The sequence below is a fragment of the Nuphar pumila genome, chromosome 12 (genome assembly GCF_984573655.1).
Source record: "Nuphar pumila chromosome 12, dmNupPumi1.hap1.1, whole genome shotgun sequence".
Classification (NCBI taxonomy): domain Eukaryota; kingdom Viridiplantae; phylum Streptophyta; class Magnoliopsida; order Nymphaeales; family Nymphaeaceae; genus Nuphar; species Nuphar pumila.
The window spans coordinates 25,795,514-25,815,166 of NC_143260.1; the positions used below are offsets into that span (position 1 = coordinate 25,795,514).

Sequence of the window (19,653 nt, forward strand, 5' to 3'; positions counted from 1 at the left end):
TCCAATTATTCATTTGATACTCTGTTTCTTATTGAATCTAGTAAATGGATTCAGAGTCGGTTGAGTATCCAACCCAAATCCGATCTTGCAAGGTTTGGCATATGTCAAGTGACAAGCCATTTTGGCTGTGTAACTAGTGTCACAAGCGGACGCACTGATTCGAGCCAGGGTTCATACAACCACTACTTCAATATATTTGAATACTTTTCAACTATAATAATATTGCAATCAAGAAGCATTTTTAAACATTAAAATATTTTTCACGATTAAAATAAATTAAAAAATTCCGTGTGTTGGCTTTCCATTAGAAAAAAAAAGAACTTGTGAGTCAATATCGCATCACGTGTCCTCGTATCCACGTATATTTGTGATATAGAGTTTGGCAATAGGCAAAGACCACATCCGAGTCTGAATCGGGTCAGCCCGCCCTGGTTACTTGGACCCTACTCTACAGCCAATGCAGCCACCACAAAGGGAGAGGTGCACAAAGGCACAAGAACACTTAACAATGTACTCAAAGATACAAAAAGAGAACCCAAATGTAAAAATATAAAGAATTTTATTGAACAAATTGGTGAACTGGATGATTTTACAATAGGGGTTCAACCCCTTTTATAGAGGAGAGGAGGCCTTGGAGGGGCTCCCACTAGTCGTTGGAGGGGTCCTACAACTAGTGTTGGACCCCCCTCCAAGGTTGACTAAGTCAACAAATAAAAAAGAAAAAAGAAAAGAAAAGAGAAAAAAGAAAAAGGAAAAAAAAAAGAAAGAAGAAAAGAAAAATAAATAAATTACAAACATATTTACAAATGTAAATATGTGTAAAATAGAACAAAAGACAAAAATACCCTAGGGGTTACATGAAGGGAAAATATATATTTATATATATATATATAACAATAGATACATATACATATATGTATATGTATCTCTCGTTATATACATATAAAAATATATGTACATAGGAGATACAATTTAACACACACCCTCAAACTTAGGGCGAAATGACCGAGAGTTTGCCAAGAAGAAAATTGAATCTGGGAGAGCATATAGCCTTGGTGAAGAAATATGTCAACTGATATTCTGAAGTCACGTATGGAAGATCTATAATTCTTTGCAAGTATGCTTCTCTAACGTAGTGGCAGTCCATCTCAATATGCTTTGTGCGTTCATGAAATGTGTGATTTTTGGTAATGTAGATTTCACTCTTATTATCACAACATAACTTAGTGGGTCCTTGAACCTGAATCCCCATATCCTGTAACAGTTGATGAATCCACACAATTTCCATAGTTGTAGAAATCATTGCTCGATATTCTGCTTCTGTGGATGATAGAGACACCTTTTGTTGTTTCTTACATCTCCATGAGATTAGGGATTCACCTAAAAAAATACAAAAATCTGTAGTGAAGTGACAGTTATTTGGGTCACCTCCCCAATCAGAGTCAGTATACGTAATCAAATTTAATTCAGAGGATGAGGGGAAAAAAACTCTCTTGTTGATAGTTCACCTTATATATCTGACAACTCAGAGAACAACGCTCATATGAACGGATATAGGAGCATGCTGGAACTGGCTTGCAGTGTGCACGACATGTGAGATGTCTGACCTTGTGATGCAAAGATACATTAGGGATCCCACAAGTTGTCGGTAGGGGGTAGGATCCTTCAACGGAATCCCGTCATCGATTTTCATCTTTGATCCCACAATTTCAGGAGTTTCACAAATTTTATCATCAGTAATACCAGATCTGTCAAGAATCTCATATGAAAGTTTTGTTTGATACAAAAAATAACCTCTATGAGAATAGGCTACCTCAATACCAAGAAAATAAGTTAGATACCCCAAATCTGACATTTCAAATCTTTCTTTCAAAGTGTTTTTAACACCTTTGATGTCATTTATGTCACTAAATGTTATCAACATATCATCAACATAGAGTAGTAAAATTACAATACTTGCATCAGACCTTTTAACAAACAGAGCAGTGTCAATGTAGCATGAAACAAAACCATTTTGAATCATTACTTCATTAAATCGATCATACCAACCCTTAGGAACCTGTTTTAAACCATAAAGAGCTTTTTGCAAATGAACGACTTTTCCCTTTGGAACATCCAAGCCAGGAGGAGCATCCATATATACTTCTTCATTAAGGTCAACAACAACAACAACAACTACGCCTTCATCCCAAAACAATTGGGTCGGCAATATAAACCAAAAAAGAAAATCATTTTGGGTCTTCCACATGAATCCTTCTCCTCCAATCATTTCTATCCAATGCCATGTCCTCAATGAGGTTCAAAGCATTCATATCCTTTCCTATCATCTCCATTCATGTCTTCCTAGGCCTACCCCGACCTCTTTTAACTAATATATTTTCTCATTTCTCCATCCTTCTAACTGAAGCATCATTAGGCCTTCACCGAATATGTCCAAACCACCGTAAACGATTCTCTCTCATCTTATTTTCAATGGGTGCAATGCCTACCTTCTTACGTATCTCCTCGCTCCGAATCTTATCTTTTATTGTATTTCCACACATCCATCTAAACATACGCATCTCAGCTACACTCATTTTTTTAATATGATGTCTCTTGGCAGCCCAACATTTTGTATCATATAGTAAAGCGGGCCTAATAGTCGTCCTATAAAACTTTCCCTTCAACCGCAATGGCATTCTACGATCGCACAACACTCTAGTTGCACTTTTTCATTTCATCCACCCAACCTTTATCCTATGATTTACATCTTCATCAATTTCTCCATACTTTTGAATGATAGATCCCAAATATTTGAAACAATCATTCACCGGTATTTCTTGCTCACCGAGCTCCACTACACTCCCATCACTACTTTGTTACTTATTAAACCGACATTCCATATATTCTGTCTTATTCTTACTCAACTTAAAACCTCTTGCTTCCAATGTCTGCCTCCATAATTCTAACTTAGCATTAACCCCAGCTCTAGACTCATCAATCAAAACAATATCATCAGCAAACAATATACACCACGGCACATTTTCTTGAATTGATCTCGTAAGTTCATCCATCACTATAGCAAATAGGAAAGGGCTTAAAGCAGGTCCTTGATGTAACCCAACCGTTATAGGAAAATTGGTTGTCACCCCTCCACAAGTGCGGACATTGGTTACTACTCCTTCATACATATCTTTAATTATACTAATGTACTTGAGAGAAACATCTTTCTTCATCATTGTCCACCAGAGAACGTCCCTAGGTACTCTATCGTATGCCTTCTCCAAATCAATAAAAACCATATGCAAATCTTTGTTTCTCTCTCTATTTCTCTCAATAAGTTGTCTAAGAAGATATACCTTTCATAGTTAATCTTCCAGGCATAAAACCAAACTGATTCTCTGATATCATGACAACCTTCCTCAACCTAGACTCAATCACCCTCTCCCAAAGTTTCATAGTATGGCTCATGAGTTTTAATGGATGTTGGGTTGCAGGCCACAATTCCTAATCAATAGAAGAAAAAAAAAGAAGGAAAAAAGGTCACACGATTTATGGGTGCATATAGGCCTAATTGAGATCTAATGAGCCCATGAGAATTGGACCAACAATTTTGGACAATTACAAAGCAAGCATCCACACAGCCTGTGCAGACCAACCCACCCAACCTCTCCCTGCTTATCCACCATCTGAGGTGATTTTGTAGCTGCTAGTTATGATACATGTTTTCTGCTCGGCCCTGAAGCAGCAACACTGGTTTGTTCTAGAACATATTCTAGCCGGAGACTGGACCATTATAGGCATGCAGATACCATAGCCAGCATGTTTGCAGCTGCTGTTAGTGCCATGCAGCCTTGAACAATGCACTGGATGTATATAAATCTTCCAAGATTGCTTATCAAAGCTTAAACTGGTTTCAGTCTTGTGGCTAAAGGCTGCCAATTTTAATTTATGTAAAATGATTGCCTGGCTACCTTGTCTTTGTAAAGCAAGCCCCCACAGTGGCCAACTGCCATGTCTAAAGGTGCTTCAGTTCTTCCCAAAAGTCACATGTTCTTAATGTTTACTACCAAAATACCCGACTTTGTGGACATTGTAACATGATACTGTAAGCTTGATTCCAGATTTATTCATGAACTATCTCACATAAAATACAGAAGTTTTCTACAGATCACAGAAATAGATCACAGAAATATTTGAATTGAAAAAAAAAAAAAGAAACTCTAATACCTTGCAAGAGCATTGAAGATAACCTCAAACTGTGTTTCAATATGGGTTTCAGGCTGGTATTATCATATGGCCATGAAGCTTATGCTGCTCCAGGTTGTGCCTTCCTTGCATAAACAACGTACATTGGATCTGAGCGCCCTGGATTTGGGGAAATATCCACAGCCTGCACATTCCAACAGCTAGTTTATTTTATGTAAAAGCATCTTGGCACTGTGTCAAAATCTTAACTGCTCTTGATGATTGCAAGTTAAGCATAAAGAAATACTCAGCTGAATGACAATTTGGAGCATTTTCAAGTTGGTGGATTATTCAGAAGCAGCCACTGCCCAGTAATTTTATTAGATTTTTTTTTTGTTAAGCAAGCTAGGGTATAGCTTCTGTGGGATTCAAACCTGAGAACCCTCAGCTATAATAGTGCCACCTTAACGTCCAGCTATCTCAATTGATCCAAATAATTCTATTAGATTGATTAAGTCGGTCAAAATCTTCTTAAGATAATTAAGAAAGCCTATTTCAACTACAATCTGTAAGATCCCCGTAGCCACAGTTGTATCCATGTGAGTCTATAATAGATAGATGACTGCTTAGCAGCAGATTTCTTGAATTCTTTCTATTTCTTTTTAACTATTATCCTTCACTTTTTCCTCTTGCTGGGGGAGAGGTAAAGCAGGCAAGGGGTGGGCAGGTTTTGCGTGCTAGTTTTGAATTCGTTTTGTCATTGGCAGTAGTTATTGCTAGATTATTTATTTTCCAACATCAACAGTGTAGAAAGACCTTTTTCCTTCGAGATGAAAGAGTAGAATTTTTATGTATAAATTATGATACACCCTAACATCATATATTATGATATGAAGATTGATGCATAATTTGAGAAGAATATGGAAATGGTAACCATGAAACTGTCAATAGGGATGTCAACACATTGGATTTTATCTAATATCCGACTGAATCGGATTCTGTCTAATCAGATTTTTTTTTGTAACAAAAAATGATATCTGAATATAATCTGATGCAGATATAGTTTTGATTTTTTGCTACCGAACCCAAAAAAATACTGGATTTGATAGATATCCGAAGTTCCAAACCAATACATGCAAAAAAACCGGATATGGTATGAGATTTTCACCATCCGAATTTGAATATGTTTAGTGGAATCTGGCATTGGCCACATCCGACCCGAATCCAAACCATTTACATCCGTCTGTCAAGATTGACTGCCTCATCAATATTTATTGCTGAAGGTGATAGCGAAAAGGTTCACGAATGGGCAGATAACTGTTGGATCAAATAAGATTACTGGACCAGGTAGAGTTGCGGTCTCTTAACCAAGGTTTTTGGGACTCAAATCCCCACTCAAGGCTATCCCCAACTTGGCTATCAAACAAAAAAAAAGATGGTTGTTTTCTATTATAAGTTATAGTTTGAGAATCAAATAAACCAATAACATAAACTTTAGGATATGTTACGTAACTAGGCATCGGAGAAAGTTGGGATGATTATAATACCTGCTAATTCAATTTATTTTAACTTTTAAATTCAGGTTAAATTCAAACGAAATTCAAGAGTTTAAGTTAAACTAGGATTCTAGTTAAGTCCGTTATGAGCGGTAGATCTCGTAGGAGATCAGATTTGGTAATTTTGATTATGGGTTAGTTCAAAAAATGTAATTTTTTAAATTAATCGGCCTCCATTTTGGGTTTTCCAACTTGGAGAAGGTCTGGAATTTGGTTGTTTTAAATTGACTGGGTTATGTTTATGAGACCCAGATGGTCACGCCCAGCCCAATGGGATGCCATGTGCCTATGTGGTGGCCCACAGGGGTTTAGGGGTAGCCAATGTCTTTTATAGATTTTGGATGAGTCATATTCAGATCCAATATTGATTTGGACTTCATTTATGAATATGGACCTTTAATTTAAGTGTTAGATTTGAAATTAATGTTTGGTACCAGGATACAACCTATGTCATACGGACTCGGCTCCAAGGTCGACGCACCCGCGTCGACACGCACCGACACGAGTGCGGCTCGAACTCGGTCAACCCTGAATCAGGCTTCACAACTCATCACCTGTCCCCTAATGGGCAAAACTTTGACTGAGTCTTATATATATATATATATATAGACGAGTCCCCGTGTCTAAAATTTTTGAAATTGCGCCGCACCCGTGTTGCACCCGCACCCGCACCCATATGACATAGGATACAACCCAATTGGGATTGGATTCGGTCCATGGTTTTCGAATCCGGATCACTTGGATTGGACCCAAGTGGTGTTAAATTATGTATATATAAATATATATCTATACATATACTTATATATATAAATATACCAGAGTTGTCAGTCGAGGAAGCGAGAGCAGGAAGCAGAAGCAGGAAGCGGAAGCAGGAAGCGAGGCACTTCTAAAATTTTAGGAAGCGGGAAGCGCGGGACGACTTAGGAGCGAACCAGGAAGCGTCTCGAAAGTGACCTAGGAAACGTCTCGGAAGCATCTCGAAAGCGACCTAAGGAGCGAACCGGAAGCGACCTAAGAAGCGAAGAAGGAAGCGACATAGGATTCGAGTGAGAAGCGAAAGGGAAGCGAATAAGAATCGAAAGGGAAGCGAAAATGTAATTATATATTTTTATTTTATCAAAAACTAAGATTTATGTCATCATTGACAAAATAAAACATGTATATAGACAATAAATAATATAAGTTGTAATTATCTATCAAATGCATCATATTGCAACTGTCAAGCATTTAAAAAATTATACATCAAGAGAAGATCATAATTCACATTCTTGTTACAACCATTTAACAAATGCATGCAAACACTAAATAATGCATTAAGAAAACAAATAAATTTGATTAAAAAGCGTACCTTTTTCAACGAAAGAATCAAATGACTTGTTATTTGATGTTGTAAATCTTGTCATCTCTGCAACATAGACACACTCTTTCTGCAGAAGATGTGCTAATAGGTTGAGATAAAACCTTAATGGCTAATGCTCTCAACTCAGGTGTATCACCACCATAAAAATACCACCAATTAAGCACTGACATTGTAAGATTCAGTGCATCTATTCTTATTGTATTTCGGCTAAATCTTCAACTTCTTGATGTAAAAGCCACAAGTTGTGACCTATAAAGTGTAGATAACTCTTCATTTCCAGAAGATATGACTTCAAGCGCGAGCATTGCACCGTCTAAGATATCATTATCATTTTCTGCAAAAAAAAAAAATGTTTAGTAACTATAACAAGAAAATGCAAATGAAATAATAAAATAATTAAATCATTAAACTTTAAACTTTATTAAATAGATAGAATAAAATTTTTACCAGGAGAAATTCGTTTGACCCCTCCTGCTGCTGGGATTTTGAGATACTCCGACTCGTAATATTTTGGAGTAAGCATGTGGGCTAGACTATGGAGAGACACATTCATTCTATCTCATCTATTTGAGACAATCTTATGAATCTTTTCATATAAATCTGGTTGTCCTTTTAGATTGTCTTTGATTTCCCTCAACATGTTGTCCATGCCTTCATACACTTTACCAATTATAGGGCCTTCCTGATCATAAAATTTAATCATCTTATAGATGGGTTTTGTAATCAATAATGCTAAACGTATAGAATCCCAATATTCTTCATCAAGAACAGTTGTTTTTGTTGTAACAGCCCTTTTTTCATAGTTTCATCTGTGCATGATCGCTTCCAATCGCTCCATCTATCTGAAATTACTGTGAGCCTTAAGCTTTCCCTCACATCAAGCAAGCGTTTCAAAGTAGTATAATGTGAAGCAAACCTTGTTTTTGCAATCTTTATTAATTCTAATTTTTCATTGTTTCTAAAGATTGCTAGTGCTTTTGAATGATTTGTGATATACTTCACAATTTCTTTACTCTGCAAATATGTTTCTCCCAACCAATGAAACTCATGTGTCAAATCCTTGAAGATCAAATTAAGTGTGTGCACAACACAAGGTGACCAAAAAATATACTTGTACGTTTGTTTTAATTCTTCACCTACTAAATTGCAATTTGCTGCATTTTCTGTAATCACTTGCACTACATTAGAAGGCCCCACAAGTTTAAATCCCGTCTTCAAAAACTCGGCAATGTTTGCAGCTGACTATTGCGCATTAGAAAAATCGTTTGCATATAAGAACATCGAGCCAAAACAGTTTGAGGCAAGTATATTTATCAAGTGTTTGTTCTTGATATTTGTCCAACCGTCTGAGACAATGGAAACTCCAAACTCCTCAAACTTTTCTCGAAATTCATTTAACTTCCTGTGAACACACTCTTTCTCACTGTCAAGCAACGTTGTGATCGAAGCACATTGAAAGGTATGCCATTTGCACACAAAAATCTGATAATTTTGTGATCTACATCATCTCTTTCTACCTTTTTAAAGGTATCACGAATATCAACTATTTTTCGGCTTTCACTAGATGATGTAGGCATACTAATAAGCTTCTTCGGAGTATCAATTCTTGATCTCCTCAACTCAAATGCACTTGATGAAACCTCCACTCGATGAACTTGCCTCTTAATTTTTTTTGCCAATTCTGCAATTTTTGCAACTACAGGGCAAAAGGCAATCCCAACATTTTGTCCCTTTGGAGATCCCATGAGATGTGCAAAAACTCGAGTATATGACCCATGATAAATATTTTTGCAGTGCCTGCACATAAAAACTTGGGTTCCACATTGCTTTCCTTGCCCACTCTTCTTTTGTTTCAATACATGGCGTCATAGCACTGTTGTTTTATGCATGCTAGGTGATTCATCATCTTGGTCATCTTTAGAATAGTAGTCATCCAAGTCATATTCTTCTTCATCTTCCTCATCAAAACAATTTTTGTTTCTGTCCTCAAACTGATATGGACAAGCAGAAGACCTCTTCTTGCCCTTCCCAACACCACTAGATGATTCATGCTCCAAATTGTACAAAGAATCGTCATCGTCATCAGAATTATCGTGATCATAGCTTGAGATGGTCATTAATGAAGCAAAGAACATGCAAATATATCTGCATCATAAAAGTATAAGAATCTGCCTAAAACACTTTAAAAAAGCTATTATTAACAGTAAATGATGGAGAGTGAAGAACACAAATCATTACTCATAATTTACCAATTACTAAAATAAATAAATAAACATCATTTAAGGAGGTGAAAGATCTATGATTCTATAATATATAAACATATAAATATTATACAAATGTTTTCATGGGGTCCACGATTGGATCCATTCGGATCCAATCCGTGGATCCATACCGAGTGGGAGGCGCAGGTCCAGAACCGCGACCGGGTTTGGATCCCGAGTCGCAGATCGCAGACCCGAACCCGGCCCGCTCGTTAAAACAAAAAAAAGGAGAGGGGGTTTAATAAGGCAACCCGATAAGGGTTGCCCGATTCTTTTAACAGGTGTTAGGGTTCAGAGAGAACCCTAACCCCGATCGCAAGGAAGAGAGGGGGGTGGATGGGCTGCAGCCGCCAGAGATGTGGTAACGGCCTCTGCCACTTTCGGAGGGCCTCCTCCTTCTTCATAAAAGGGTCGGTACCCTTGCTCTCTCTCTCGTTAAAAATAAAATTGTATCCAAATACCCAATAAAGGTATTTTTGTCTTTTATCATATAGTACAGTCCACTAGGGACTGAAATGTAATTTAACATTATAATAAATAAATAAATTGCCATACAGCTTAGGCACAACAGTCATATTTATGATTGTTGTACACAACAGTCAAAAATATGATTGTTGGGCACAACAGTCAAAATATGACTGTTGTGCACAACAGTCAAAATATGACTGTTGGGCAGCAGTCCAACTAGACGTTGGACTGCCACCCAACAGTCATAATAATGACTGTTGGAAGGCAATCCAAAGAGCTGGACTGCCTCCCATGTGTTGGAGTGAGGCTCTATAAATAGAGCCTCACTCCCTTGTTATTCCTTAATGCTTTTAGAAGCATTTAAGGGTTTTCTCTAGAGTTTTTTCCCATCTTATAGGCTTGTATGTCTCTTGTGTTGTTTGGTATTTTTATCTCTTTTAAGATTGTATTTGGTCCATTAGTGACCAACTTTAAGTGAGTTTATTAAAGCTCTTTGTTGGCATTGTGTTTGTTTCCCTATTGTTCTATTGTACCTTGTTTCATTACATGGTATCAGAGCGAGGTTTTTGAAAGAAGGAGAATCTCGTGAAGGAAGTGTTCTTCGATCATTGATCATTCCCTATCTCCTCTAGTCTAAACTCAAGTATTCATTATGGGAGAAAGAGAGTTCGCCACCGTCATCACCTACAAACTCAATGAAAACAACTACTTGATGTGGGCGACGGCTATGGAGAATCATATCAAAGGAAAAAAATGTGGGGTTTTGTTAGTGGTTCTACTAGTGAACCACAACTCAAATTGACTAGAAGAGAAGGAGATCAAGTCAAAGCCTTGTCCGAAGAAGAAAAAGAAAAAGCCTTGGAAGAATTCCAAAATAAATTGGAAGATTGGGAGGCAAGCAATGCACAAATACTCTCATGGTTTATGAATACCATGGAGTTCAAGATCGCCACCAATATCATCAAATTCAAGAAGGCATGTGACGCATGGAGCTTTCTAAGTACTTTTATCCAAAAAGATATGGCTAGACTTTATTATCTCCAAGATAAGGTACGTAATTCAAAACAATGAGATAAAAGTGTAAGAGATTTTTACGGTATTTTATCTCCTATTTGGGATGAATTAGCCATGTTGGAACCAAAATGGGAAGGTTCGGCTATTGATATGAGAAGGACCCAAATCGAAAGAGAAAAATTTTTCTCCTTTCTTTATGGCCTTCGACCGGAATTTGAGCAAGTAAGATCTTTCTTACTTCATAGGACCACTTCTCCTTCTATAAGTGAGGCCCTTGCTCAAATTTGTCAAGAAGAGACAAGACTTGGAATGCACAAGTCTAATGATGAGGTCCTTGCCATGGCAAGGCCCAAAAATTTTGTGAAAACATATAAACCACCTCACTTTGAGAAGAAGTTCAATGGAGAAGGACACAATGGAGGAGGATACAAGGGAGGATACAAAGGAAAAATTATTTGTCATCATTGTAAGGAACTCGGACATATAAGACCAGAATGTCCCAAATTTAAAAAGGTGGCCGCCTTAAGTGAAGAACCTCAAGAATCAAGAAAAGTGGGCAGCTTCAATGAATTAAATCTTGCTCAAATAGCAGAAGCCGTTTCACAACTTCTTAAGGTTGCACCTTCTACATCCGGAGCTACCATCTCTTCCTCGTCTCCTCCAGGTAAGACCTCTTGGATTCTAGACTCAGGTGCTTCTTTCCACATGACTCATAATCAGTCTTCATTATCTGATTGCACTAAATCATATTTTTCATGTGTGTCAACTGCCGATGGTACCTCTTTAAAAGTCAAAAGCTTAGGAAACCTTGATGATATTTCAAAAAAATTCTTTGTTCCAAAAGTGAGAGTCATTCCCAAACTGGATTTGAATCTTTTTTCGGTCTCTCAAATTGTTGAGTATGGTTGTAAAGTATTCTTCTCGTCTAAGGCGTGTTGGGTGCAGGATCTTCAGTCAGGGAAGCTGATTGGGCAAGGCCATAGACGAGGAGACCTTTACTACATGGATTTCCTGTGTTTACCAAAATACTCGTTTTGTAATCATGTCAAAGACATTAATATAGATCTTTGGCATAAAAGATTAGGACACACAAGTATATCCAAATTATCTCTTTTTCCATTTTTGGAAAAATTTTGTAAAGATAAAAAATTTGTATGTGAAGATTGTATACTTGGAAAAATGCAAATGATACCTTTTGGGTCTAGAACCTCTGTGACACATAAAATTTTTGAATTAGTGCATTCGGATGTGTGGGGTCCCGCCCCTGTTATGTCAAAAGGTGGTTATTCGTACTATGTTACATTTATAGATGATTTTAGTAGACATACTTGGATTTACTTTCTAAAACTCAAATCCGAAGTTTTTCATGTTTTAAAAACTTTCATAATCTAGTTAAAAATCAATTTAAAACAAATATTAAAGTCTTCCGCTCCGATTCTGGGGGAGAGTTTCTTTCAAATGAATTTCAATTATATCTAAAAAATCATGGAATTATGCATCAAAAATCATGCCCTAGGACACCTCAACAAAATGAGATTTCTGAAAAAAAACATCGTCATATCATTGAAACTGCTAGAACCCTACTTATTTCAAAAGAAATTCCAAAGCAATTTTGGGCTGAAGCTGCCCTAACCGCAGTCTATCTGATAAATAGAATGCCTTCTCAAACTTTGGAAAACAAGTCTCCTATTGAAAAACTCTTTAAAATTTCTCCTGATTTAAAAAGGCTAAGGGTATTTGGTTGTAAATGCTTCGTGCTTCTTGAAAAATATAGCAAACTCTCTCCTAAAGCCATAAAATGTGTCTTTCTTGGTTATGCTGATAATAAAAAAGGATATCGATGTTATGATAAAACAAATGATAAACTCTATGTTTCTAGAAATGTTACCTTTCTAGAAAATGACAGTGGATTTGATTTTGAAGTTTCTAAGAAAGAATCCGAGTATGCTTTCTTATTTGATTTGTTACCCAATAAAGGTATTAGTAATGATATTGAAACCTTCGAGTCTATTAATGACTCAAGTAGTGAACCATCTCAAGATCTTCTTCAATACTCTAGACGAAATATTGGGGAGCATCCATGTGCCCTTGACAAATATAATTAATTAACAAATACTGAAGAAACTAGTGTTAGAAGGTCTGAACGAACACATAGGCCTCCAAGTAGGTTTGTCTCATATGAATCCTTCTTACCAAACTACAGGGCATGTCTTCTAGCCATTCATTCCTATCATGAACCATCCAACTATAATGAGACCAAAAATATAAACGAATGGGTTGAAGCCATGAAAATTGAATTAGATGCATTACACAAGGCTCACACTTAGGCAATTCAACCTCTTCCTATCGGAAAGAAGACAATAGGGTGTAGATGGGTGTTTAAAATTAAAACAAAAAGTGACGGGTCTCTTGAGAGATATAAAGCAAGACTTGTTGCAAAAGGATATTCTCAAGAATATGGTATAGATTATGAAGAAACCTTTGCCCCAGTAGCTCGTATGACTACAGTTAGAAATCTAGTTGCTATAGCATCCATTCGAAAATGGTCGATATATCAGTTAGATGTTAAAAATGCATTTTTGAACGGAAACTTAAATGAAGAAGTATATATGGATCCTCCCCCTGGTCTGTCTATTGAAAAAGGCATGGTCCTTCGTCTTCAAAAAGCCCTATACGGGCTTAAACAAGCCCCTAAAGCATGGTATGATCTGTTCAGTGGTACGATATTAAAACTTGGATTTAAATCTTGTTACACTGCTCTTTTTGTGAGATCTACAGGTACCTCATTGATCATTCTTCTTTTGTATGTTGATGATATGATCATCACAGGGAATGATGAAAAGAAAATTGAAGATATTAAAATTTTGCTTAAAAAATCTTTTGATATGACTGATCTTGGTTTTTTGAGATACATTTTAGGAATTGAAGTAGCCTACTCACCAAGAGGATATATTTTATCTCAAATCAAGTTTGCAGCTGATATTGTTGAGCGTTCAGGAATCACGGACACAAAATATGTTGATACTCCTGAAGTAATAAATGCGAAAATGTGAGCTGAAGATGAAGTATTATTAGATGATCCAACCCCTTATCAACAACTTATTGGATCGTTGATGTACCTGTCCATTACAAGGCCAGGTATTGCGCATGCCGTACATTCTGCAAGTCAATTTCAACATGCGCCCACAACCGTCCACATGAGTGCAGTATTAAGAATAGTTCGATATATCAAGAAAACTATATCTAAAGGACTATTCTTATCCTCTTCCTCATCTTTAAGTCTTATTTCTTACACTGATTCTGATTGGGGAGGAGATCCCAATAACCGTCACTCAACTACTGGCTTTGTGTGTTTTTAGGTGATTCTCTCATTTCTTGGCGATGCAAAAAACAACAGAAAGTGTCTTTATCCTCTACGGAAGCTGAGTACAGGGCAATGGCTACCACAACCACTGAAGTTGTGTGGATGAGAGCACTACTTTCCGATATGGGTGTTGATGTCTCAGAACCTTCAAAGCTATGTTGTGATAATAAAAGTGTCATCTATATAGCCAGCAATCACACATTTCACGAGCGAACAAAACACATTGAGATGGATTGTCACTATGTTCGCGAAGAATATTTGAAGGGGACCATTACATTGCCATATGTCCAGTCCGAATTTCAGATTGCAGACTTCTTCACCAAAGCTCTTCCACTACCTCAATTTTTGTATCTTCTTAGCAAACTTTCGGTGATTTCCCCATAAGTTTGAGGAGGAGTGTTAAAAATAAAATTGTATCCAAATACCTAATAAGGGTATTTTTGTCTTTTATCATATAGTACAGTCCACTAGGGACTGAAATGTAATTTAACATTATAATAAATAAATAAATTGCCATACAGCTTAGGCACAACAGTCATATTTATGACTGTTGTGCACAACAGTCAAAAATATGACTGTTGTGCACAACAGTCATAATAATGACTGTTGGAAGGCAGTCCAAAGAGCTGGACTGCCTCCCATGTGTTGGAGTGAGGCTCTATAAATAGAGCCTCACTCCCTTGTTATTCCTCAATGCTTTTAGAAGCATTTGAGGGTTTTCTCTAGAGTTTTCTCCCATCTTATAGGCTTGTATGCCTCTTGTGTTGTTTGGTATTTTTATCTCTTTTGAGATTGTATTTGGTCCATTAGTGACCAACTTTAAGTGAGTTTATTAAAGCCCTTTGTTGGCATTGTGTTTGTTTCCCTATTGTTCTATTGTACCTTGTTTCATTACATATCTCTCTCTCTCTCTCTCTCTCTCTCTCTCTCTCTCTCTCTCTCTCTCTCTCTCTCTCTCAGTGTGCGCACGCCGAAGAAAGAGGCTCCGTCGCCAGCAAAGCTCTGGCTATCTGCAGCCATCGAAGGCCCCTCGAGCACTCCCCTGTCACGGCAGTGAGTGGAGCGACACCAGCCGTCCCTGCCCTCGTGTATGTAGCCTCCGATCACCGAAAAACTCACCGGAGAAAGGTACGGTTCTTCATTGAATCTTGGTGAGGGATCAAATAGGGGCTCGAATCCGTGTAAGGGTTCGAGGTGAGAAGCCACGGAAATCCTTTAGATGGATATTTTCTTGGTTTTCAAGAACCAACGGGGTCTCTGCTCCACCGGAAAGAACAGCGCAACACTCTTTATTGGGTCGTTGCGAGTTCGAATCCCAATGGTATGATTGTGTAATCGGCAGGGTTCTGTGTTTTCTTGCTGGTGTAGGTAGATAGAACCCATTTTCTTGAACACTGTGGGGCGGGTTAGTGCACTTCTTTTTCTGGTCTAACCCTAACCTGCAGGGTTCCCAAATCAGGCCGATTTAGGGGTTGGTTGAAGTAATGGATAGCCCAGCCATGGGAGTTCCAATTTCTTGACTGGAACCACGGGATTGGGGGTTTCCTATTTGGGGGCCCGATAAACCCAAGTTTTTCAAGAAGTGGAATTCAAATCTTGGTTGTACCAAGTAATGCTATACAGAGTTACCTAAGTTTACCTGTCATTATTGTTGTGCATATATTGATAGGCATAACGGGGTTCTTGAATTTTCCGTAACCTTGTTGGTAGTAGGTTAGCAAAATATAATTTGAATGGTGGAATTTATGTTAGCCGAATCTTTTAAGTCTATTTCATGTAAAATGTTCAGTGTAGGGTTTATAGAACCCCAGCTATGTAAATCTTTAAATCCTTGGGTCGTTGATATCTATTAACAGATTTGTTGCTACTCGTTATTTCGGTGTTTTTTTTTCTATTTGACGATAAAGTGAATCTTTATGTTATAGCATTCGTTGATAGACTTGGTTTCTTTTTATCAACATAGCTACTCATGTACTGTCATTGACAGATATTCAGTCGAAACCTAGACGATTTAGTTCCCTGTTATCTATTCACACTTGTGTTGTTATTGATCGACACTAAGTCTGGACACTTATGTGTTAACTACCCGTATCAGACTTGATTTCTAATCAATTCTGTGTTTGCATGCTCTCTTGTTATATTAATCAGCCAGATAAATGGGTGCTAAATATTCATCTGAACCTAATAACAGACACTTGTATTTGGACGTGTTGACTGTTATGAAACAGTGTTGCTGGTCCCGAAATCAGTCCTGATTTAACAGGTTCAGCACATGATCTAAATTCAGATCTGAATAGAAAAAAAAAGGGGTATGACTTACATATGTTGATGTGTATGTCAAGAACCTAGACCTTTGGAACGAAATGGATGTTTAGCTAGGAGGATGTGGGTCCGGGATTGGTAAGCTCGACCATCGTCCCTAGCATGTGTTAAAGCTTATACATCTGCCCGAAAATTTATGAAAATGTTGTTTTGCATTTCATGATACTAGTTGTAAAATCTGGAATGTGCGCATGTCTCGATTATTGATGTTTCTTCTTAAGCATGTATGCTTGATGAATACGTGAAATTTTACATGTACACTCACACACTCAAAAGAAATATGCATTGGTTAATACCCGTATGTGATGTAGGTAACACACATAGTAAAGATGCATATGATTGAGAAATGACATGCATATGGTTGGGTTATGCTTGCATGAGTGCACGTGCTTTTGGCACTATTGACCTAGTGTTATGAATAAACACTACTTGGTTTTATTATGTGATGCACCGATGGCCTAATTGGACCATCATCGGCCTGAAGAGTCGTGGGTTTGTTTTCTTTTCACATATGTTTTGACTGCATCACTTAAACCACACAAGTTGGTATAGCACACTACTACATTGTTCTAGTTGTCCTCACGAGCTGGAGTCCCGTAAGGGTCTCCGCAAAGGAGGATGCGGGTGTTCACTTTACTTCTGCATATGGTATTGCAAACTTAAAGAATTGACTTTAATAAAAATATAAGAAATAAAAGTAGTGTAATATATGTTATAAGGTCTTCCATCTGAAGAATGGAGATCTTAGAGAACCGGTATTGGGAAGACTATGAGGATACAAAAACTCTGTGTGCGAAAATTATGTCCCCTGAACCCGATATTGAGGTTTCTTCTCCTGACCACGATTTTAGGGAGAGTCTGCTACTTTACTTGGGGGTGGTGTGTTGGTCACAGCTGTGAGTTTGTTTTGATACCAAGGAAATGACACTTGTGGGCATGTGGTATCCCTTGTGTCCCCGACATTAGATGTAGAGGTCTAATGTTCCGAAGGTGATTCGGTCGAGGGTTAAGTTGGAACCCAGTAATAAAATACAAATTGTGTGTTAAGTTACCCTGTGAACTTACTTGACCTCGGGGATTATATCTGTTTGGTGTATCTGCGGGCAATGATAATTAAAAAGAGGAACCTAAAGTTGTATGCATTTAATAGAGCATGCATATGGAAAAAAAAATGAGACTTAAAGGTAAGATAATAAAAGAACTCATGCATTGAAAAGAAATCATGCATTTTCCTGTCTGCACTAGATCATGCATAATTGAAGTGTTCTCTAGTTCATGATATGGTGGGGATATGTAATTTACTTCCTAAAAGCATGCTGAAAGGTTTGGTTACTTAATTATTGCTACATGTTATTGCCTTATTGTTCTCTAGTGGTGAGTATATGCTAACTATCGCATGTATGAATTGTCAAATTCTGCAATTTATTATATCTACACTCACTCAAATTATTATACGGGATCTTATCCATGTTCTTTGTCTCACCTAGTTTCTTTAGAAGTAGCCGTGCTCAGAATTTCGGTTTTGACACCCTACTTTGTTGGTTTTTCACAAGAAATGGTGAGCAGTAAGGTTGGACTGGTTACTGGGAATGGATGAGAGTCATACTTGGATCTTGACAGCTTCAGCAGGGGACAGAGTGGCTCTTTCTTTTACTTTAGTCCTTGCTTTTTCAGTTGTTGCTTTATTTTCAGTCGAATAAAACAGTCTCTGAAATTTACTCTTATTCGTAAATAAAGAAATTGTTTTGGTTTTTATGGATGATGATTGCAAGTTCGTTTGTAGTGTTTGGGCTATCCAATTAGAATTGGAACTGTGAGGACCCCGGGTCTCTAGAAAGTTTTCTGCACTGTTTAAAAAAATATATATATATTCTGCATTTTTAAAGGGTATGAGTTGGGGTCGTTACAATTCAGACCTCTATTAGAGACATGCAACCACCTTGGAGAAGACCTAAATCATCTCGAGAAAAGCATTTTCGAAGTAGAGGATTTTCACTTACATGGTGTTCAATTTCGAGATGCATTGGCATACCCTCTTTTGGTCCAGAGCATGGATCTACATGTGATCTATACCTAGAACCGTCTATGGCTATTAGATTCACATGAAAAGACTTTCGAAAACCCAAAATGGTGTTTTGGTAATCGGTTTTGAGAAAATATTTTTTAAGAAAACTAGTTTTGAAACTCTAAAAGCAAAAATCGTTAGAAAAGGATTAGATTTGTATTTTATTGATTTGTTTAGCATGACTAGTGGGTATAAGATGACATTTTTGTATGATTGTTGTAAATCTTAATGTTTACACCGGGTTCTTGCCTAAATCTATATTAAAAATACGAAAAAAATGTTCTATAGTTTAGAAAATGCAAAATCGATTTTTGCAGATTGGTTTTCTTGTTAAATTGAGATTGTTGTGAGCATGTTAATGAATTATATCATGTTAGAAAAGAGAATATTGATGTTATCATTTCTGTAATAATCTCGAGTATCATGATTTGATTTATTTATCTTGTGATTAATGCTAAATGAGTTAGAAATTAGATCCATGTTGTTTTATGCTTTATCAATGAGATTTACGAATTTGCAATGGTGGGTCAGCATGAAAAGGGTTAAAGATTGTTGTATATTTTCGTATTCATGTTATAGCATCATCTAATATGATGAATCATGTTTTAATGTCACGTTTAGCCTATGTATCATGATTTCATTAAGAGTTATGATAACTCTGTGCTGCTATTCTTGTTTATGACCCGACCAGTTTGCAAAATAATTTTGTTTCTCGTAGAATACAGATCATAAAAAAATAAATAAAATTACCGTGATGTTCTACACATATGGGGCTTAATTCTAATGTGTTATTTTGTTTGATTTGGATCTATTTTGAGGGAGAAACACCCGTTGTAACTTAGCACAATTTTTTGGCTCTGATTACAGGGTTGTTCTGACCAGGTATTTTGAAGGTCCCGAAAACCTATTCAAAACAAATCAGATAAAATTATGATTTTTTTTATAGATCCAACATATAGTAGAAGATATTGTAAAATGATTTTGTAAAAAGAGTTGCCAGCAAATCCATGGAAAATCCCCAAGTTGAAAATTTTTCTGCAGATTGCAGAAACTGGTCTGTTGTTTTTCCAAAACAG

The 19,653-nt window shown here is 37.0% G+C and overlaps 1 protein-coding gene across 1 annotated transcript in view; it reads right to left on the bottom strand.

Moving 5' to 3' along the window:
• LOC149820377 (uncharacterized) overlaps positions 1–7,132 on the bottom strand; it is a 40,324-nt gene extending 33,192 nt beyond the window's left edge. Inside the window, exons 1-2 of the mRNA XM_089982862.1 lie at positions 7,072–7,132; positions 4,210–4,372 (exon numbers count right to left, since the gene is read on the bottom strand). The gene's annotated coding sequence lies outside the window, so the exon portion shown is untranslated. The remainder of the gene's footprint in view (positions 1–4,209; positions 4,373–7,071) is intronic.
• Positions 7,133–19,653: the final 12,521 nt, after the last annotated feature.